Here is a 6466-nt window from a genome sequence, read left to right as displayed (position 1 = left end):
GACCCTATCAACAGTTTCATTAACAGTTTTAAGCTCTTAACTTATAGCTAATCCTATTTTTGTTACCTACCTGCTTTAGTAAACCCGTTGGTTTTAAATTGGCTAGGCCTACTAGTCATAAGACTGGGCTTTTAGCCTAGTCCAGGTTTACACTAGGCCCCAGGTTAAACTAGGGGAACAACCGACTGTCCTAGTGGATCCAGTTTTGACTGCGTGTGGATCCACCCCCCAAAAAAGTACTTTAACACGTCCTGACACCGGAGATGGGGACCAGTCACGAGTTGTTGGTGGTGAGAGCAAGAGTTTGAGACCTCTACTCTCCTTTCGAAGTAAGTATTTTCTCCAAAGTTAGAAATTAAGGTCATATTTTAAGATTAAACAGAGGTTTATGAAAGTCTGGCTCTACGCAGTGCACATAGGTATACCTCCATGACGCTTTTGAAATTTTTACTTACAACTCCGAATATTTAGAAGATTGATGTTCACGGAATCACCTGTGTCAATAAATTTCCCATTCCATGAGCTAAATCTGCACACCACTTGTACCCATAGATGCTGGGGCACTTTCTTCACAAAAAATCGTAAACAATGACTTCCAACCACGACTTATCCAAGGAAACTACAATTTTTGGTAGAAGAAGAAGTGTGCACTAGATAATTAGGGTAAACAATCAAGGACGATCCACCATCATCACGCTGGCCGGGTCTTATTCACTCGGTATTTAATTGGTGAAACAAGAATACAATTACAACTCTAAGCATACCATTCAAAAGATTGAAGTTTCATCAACATAATGTGATATATGAAAACCCCAAACGAACTGAAATAAGCATGTGACGCTCTTCATAAAATATGTTTTCAAGGCAGTTTTGAAAATCCAATATGGCGGCGATCGTGTGGCTGGACGGGTCTAGCCATGGATGGACACCATCTTTCCCAGCCTTCATTTGAACAATGTTAGTGTATCGCTATATGTAACGTTTATTGATCTTACTCAATCTTGCAGTTGTAATCAGCACAATAAAACAACATTTTGTTGCCTATATTAGTGATAGTATGAAACTTGTTATTCCCGGGGTCATGGGTTGAACTGAATTAATTTTTACCTTGTAATCGGTGGTTTTATCCTTACTGCCATCACAACTGAAACTCCACAGTGCTTATTTGATTGTTATTATACACATTTTGGTCTTAATTCACTCCACATTACACTTGAACCATGTTGCTGTTCCTGGTTCCTAAGCGCTCACTCCACAAACAGTTACGAGCAGCAGACGACGACACTGCAAAGTTTTATTCCCTTAATTGTTTACTTTACTCATTATTTAGTTCAGCTTTACTTTGTTATTTCAAAATGTTTATTCAATTCATGTCTATTATTCCTTTTTTGCAACCAAATTACCCCGAAAAATTACAGATATTTCTAAAGTAGATACAATCCAATGTTTCTAACCTTGTCGTACATCTGGCTGCCGAGAACCATAGCGGAGCAGACTATGGATAAGTGGACTATAATTTTTTTTTTTTTTCTAGTACTTTTCATTGATTTAAGTCTATATTAGTATTTTTATTTTTTTTTAATAACTGTATGCCAGAAATAAATGCAACCTTTAATGTTTGCATGCTAAGAATAGCAAAATCATCGTTGCCACATTAGTGGAGCTTCACACATACGCCGATGCATTATTTATAAACTGTTTTCCATGAATTCCCAGTTCTAGTATGATAATGATAAAATTGCTTTAATATTTATGTATATATACTTCCAATACATAGCCTAATTTCACCAATTTCCACGTTTTGTGTAAGTCTTATACCCAGTTTGGAGGGTGAACACACCAATTGGCAACAGAGAGAGAGAGAGAGAGAGAGAGAGAGAGAGAGAGAGAGAGAGAGAGAGAGAGAGAGAGAGAGAGAGAGAGAGGAAGGAAGGAAGAAGGACAGGGGGGGCAGTGGAGGTGGGGGAGAGGGTAGGTGGAACTTTTTACGCGTGTTTGTATCCATTTCTGGATAACAGAGTTTTTGTCTCTTGGTACAAGGACAAGTGTCGTTATTCTTTACGATTAGTGATTCACACGATACCCTTATAAATTACGGCACTGGGTGTAATACACCATAGCAAAATCTCATTCTGATACAAGTGTTCGTTACAGAAATATTGCCAAAAAACCTGCTTGCACTGTCTCTAAAACCCATAGTAGGTATACTGCTTAGTTGTCAATCAAGTTTTTTGTAATCAAGTATTTTTTACATGCTAGCTATTGTATAAATTTGTATTTTTCTCAATCAAAACATATGCCCCTCAATGCTAACTTTCCTCTTTTAACGACTTTCTGGTCATTGCAAATTCGGCCCTATTTATTTCTTATGGTGCGAAAACAGACAGAGGCCCATGGACCGAAAGCGATTGCATCACACTACGGCGGTAATCCGGCAGTAAAACATCTTCATATATCCAAAAAGTAAATAATAAAGATATATATGCACATTATGATTATAACAATTACATGAATAGCTTAGCTGATAACAATCTGCATGAATAACTGGTAAACTGTTCTGCAAGAAAATTGAGGATAGCATTTCATCTACAATAGGTACGAAAGTCAAGATGTCGTGACGTTATAATACAGGACTTAAAAGAACGTTCTAATTCCGAAAAATAATTACTTAAATTTGAGTCGGAATCGAGTTACTTTTTCAGTAACGAATATTTTCAAATTAATCATCATAAATATGTAAAATATTGATGTTTTACTATTTATTTAAATAATTATCTAGTGCACGCTTCGTCGTCGTCTTCTACCAAAACAGTTGTTTACTTAAAAACGTCGTGGCCAGGAAGCGTGTTCCGGTTGTTGTGATGAAAGTGCCTCAGCATCTATGGGTACAAGTGGTGTTCGGATTTATCACAGGAAATGGGAAGTTTGTTGACGCAAGCGACTCCACAAACATCGAGATGGCGTCAATCTTCTAAGATATTTAAGCGTAAGTAAAAATTTCAAAAGCGTTTTGGTGAGATTTGCACTGCGTTGGTCACCCTTTTCACTACCCTCTGTTTAATGCTTTAAATTTGGCCTTAATTTCTAACTTTCTAACTTAGAAAGGAGAGTAGAGGTCTTTAGCTCCGTCTCTCACCAACAACAAGTCGCGACTGATGCCCATCTCCGGAGTCAGGACGCGTTATAAGTACTTTTTCAGAGGGTGTCCAGCCGTGACCGTCGATGAGTTGAGCCAGTCCATGCGGTTGTTTACCCTATTTAAATAAATAGTTAAACAGCAGTACAGTAGTACCTCGTGATACGAAATTAATCCGTTCTGAGGCGCCTTTCGTATCATGAGGTTTTCGTATCTTGGACCACATTTTACATGTAAAATGGCTAATCCGTTCCAAGCCCTCCAAAAACACCCCAGTAAATTTCATAATAAAGGTAAATTGACCTATAAATAATGAAATACTACAACAATTTGGACCATTCAATACATAACTTAATAATTAAAATGCAAGACCTGTAAATAAAGTGTATTTGTTCCGATACGTAATACAAACCATCGGTCCTTTAACAATAGGAAGTAGCTAGCGGCAGCTGGAACGGTCGTAAGCTTCGAACAAGGGAGGGGAAGAACGGTAGTTAATGCTTGTCCGACAGTCGCGGCCGCGCGACTGGGAGGTAAACAAATCACTTTTGCTTTCGGCCGCGGGTGTGAAGGACGTGTTCGTCATCGCTCTCTGCCAGCTTCATCGTCGTATGCTTTGTTTATATTGTGTTTTCTACTAATGGTTTGTTTGACTTGAAAATGAAACTGTAAGTACACTGTTTTCATTTTCATTACTTAATTATGAACCAACATGGAGTTATCGCCGTAGATGCGGCGATTTCCTCTCTTTTCATGAATTGAACCCTTGAATTATGTTCTCGGTGCCGAGGGCTGCGCGCTCGCGCCGAGTCATGTATTTTGGGCGAAAGTGTGTAATTGAAAAATGTAAAGTACTCTTTTCATTATATTTTTTTGCTGTGCCGTTCGTTACCGAGAGTGTGATTGCGCTCGGCACGAGCCTTCCTTTTAATTTTGTGTATAGAATGCAATGAAGTGGATTCGCAATTGCAATATTCTTTTCATTTTCTTTATTTATTTATTTGCATGAAATTTAATTTGGATCAATTTTCGTTCTTACCCGGGAATTGATCCTTACGATTTTTTTTATGTGAAAATGAAATCGCAAGTGCAGTATTCTGTTTCATTTTCATATATATTTATGATAGCATCATATTATTGGAATCAAGTTTCCGTTCTTACCCGGGAATTGATCTTTTCCCCTTAAGTTCTATGAAGTGAATCGCAAGGGCAGTATTCTGTTTCATTTCATATTACTTTTCACTGCTGTGCGGGGGTAGGGGAAGCGAAGGTCTGCCAGGAAGTCGTCGGAAAGCTCTCCGCGACTCCCTTGGTATCCGATTCTTCGCTCCTTCCTGCCCCCCCTCAGCTTCTTCGTTGTATTTTGTATTTGGGGTCTTCTTGCGTTCGGGGTGGGGCATGTCTTCCCCCCGTGCGTGAGGGAAACCCCTCTTACTAATCTATCTATGCTACCCGCAGGTGCTACATCCGTGGGGAGACGACCTTGGACAGGTATGGACCACCGCGGAGGCAGGGCGTGCTAGCATCCACGGGCTGCTGCAGCGTCTTAGCGAGGTCTGGGGCGGTCTCCACTACTACCACGGCCGCTTATGCTGCTCCCCCCCCTCCTGGTCTACACTCCCCATGCTGTGTCGATGACGCCGTCTGCCGCTACTAGGGCCGCAGCCGTACCGAGGTGGGGTTTGCCGCCGCTGCCTGTTTTCTTCGTGTTGCCTGCCCAGACTTCCGCTGTTCCAGCAGCTCGCCCCTGGACCGGCCGCCAGGACCCAGGTTCCGCTGGCTGCCGATGATTCTACGAGGCGATCGCTGGGCCTGCCGTACCTGCCGCTGATGTGATTCCCGCTGTTGGCTTGGCTGTCCCTTCTGGGTCTACCGCTGCCGCTGTTCCTGCCGCTCCTGAGCTGGTTGCTGTTCCTGTCGCTCCTGGTTCCTGTGCCTGTCCATGCTGGTCCTTGCCCACGGTGGTGTCTTCCCCAGTCCCAGGTCCTTCCGGACAGGTGCAGTCGGGCCATGTTGCTTCGGCAATAAGCCCCGGCTCCGGCCTGGATGGAGGACCTGACGACTGTCCTGCGTGAGCTGACGAGGAAGAGGAGAGGAAGCTGTCATCTTCGTCTTCATCGTCTGCTGCTGCCTCTTCCCCTTCGACTTCTAAGGCCCATAAGCCGAAGAAGAAGAAGGCTGCCTTCCCCCCTAAGAAAGTCTCCTTCGGGAACTTCTAAGGGCCCGTCCCACCCCGGTGGGACGGGGGGGTCCTTCTGCTGGTCCTCCTGCTCCTTCGGGGGCGGGGCCCGTCTCCCTTCCGTAAGGAAGAGATGGACGGGGACCAGAGGAGTATCGGTTAGCTCTGGTACTTCCTCGCTGGTGCTAGCGGCGATGCCGCTACGCCAGGTTCCGGCTCGGTCTCTCGTTCGCGAGATGACCCGAGTGTACGTTCTCCCTCGGGAGACCGTGCAGCCAAGTTTGGCGCCAGAGTTCGCTCGGCGCCAAGACGCGGCACGGAGCAGAAGGCTGGTGAGAGACGCTCAGGTGACTCTTGCCAGGCCAGCGGCCGCTCTTGCAGCGACCAGCTGGTAACCCGGGTTTTCCCCCCTAAGAAGGCTCCTTCGGGACCTTCTAAGGGCCCGTCTCCGGGAGCTCTTCTGCTGGTCCTCCTGCTCCCTCGGGAACAGGGCCCGTCTTTTCTTCTACCAAGGAGAAGAAGACGGGGACCAGAGGAGTACCAGCTTCGGCTGGCACTTCCTCGCCTGGTTCTAGCGGTTCTGCCGCTAAACCAGGATCCGCCTCGGCTTCTCGTTAGCGAGAAGTACCGAGTGGACGGTCTCCCGCGGGAGACCGTCCAGCCAAAGTCTTGACACTCGAGCTCGCTCGCCGCCAAGACCGAAGCGCGAGCAGAAGACTGGCGAGTGTCGTGCAGACGACTCTCGCTAGGCCAGTGGACGCTCTCGCAGCGACCAGCTGGCTGCTCGGGATGACGTGACGGTCGCTGCCAGCCACAGGTTGAGGCGAGGAAGGGGTTCCCCGCGGTCGTCCGGTTACCAGCCACGGCTGGTACCAGCGGCTCGACGCGCCGAGAGGACGCTCGCCGGTCTCACCGCGATAACGAGCCTAGCAGGTCACCTGACGCCGCTCCCATCGGGACCGGGCGGAGACGGTAACCAGAAACAGCTCGCCTGACGCTAGAGATCAGCGTCGACGTTCTCAGCCGAGCCTCTCGCCCCAGGTGAGCGGCAAGGCTAGGCCTGCTGCTCGATCGCCACTGCGGGTGGACGATCAGCAGCAGCCCTCCAAGCACGCTGGTCCTGCCAGCGAGCTAGGGGGGAGCGTCAGGTC

Source organism: Macrobrachium nipponense, chromosome 35 (genome assembly GCF_015104395.2).
Source record: "Macrobrachium nipponense isolate FS-2020 chromosome 35, ASM1510439v2, whole genome shotgun sequence".
Taxonomy (NCBI): domain Eukaryota; kingdom Metazoa; phylum Arthropoda; class Malacostraca; order Decapoda; family Palaemonidae; genus Macrobrachium; species Macrobrachium nipponense.
Note: the sequence above shows the minus strand (reverse complement) of the source record.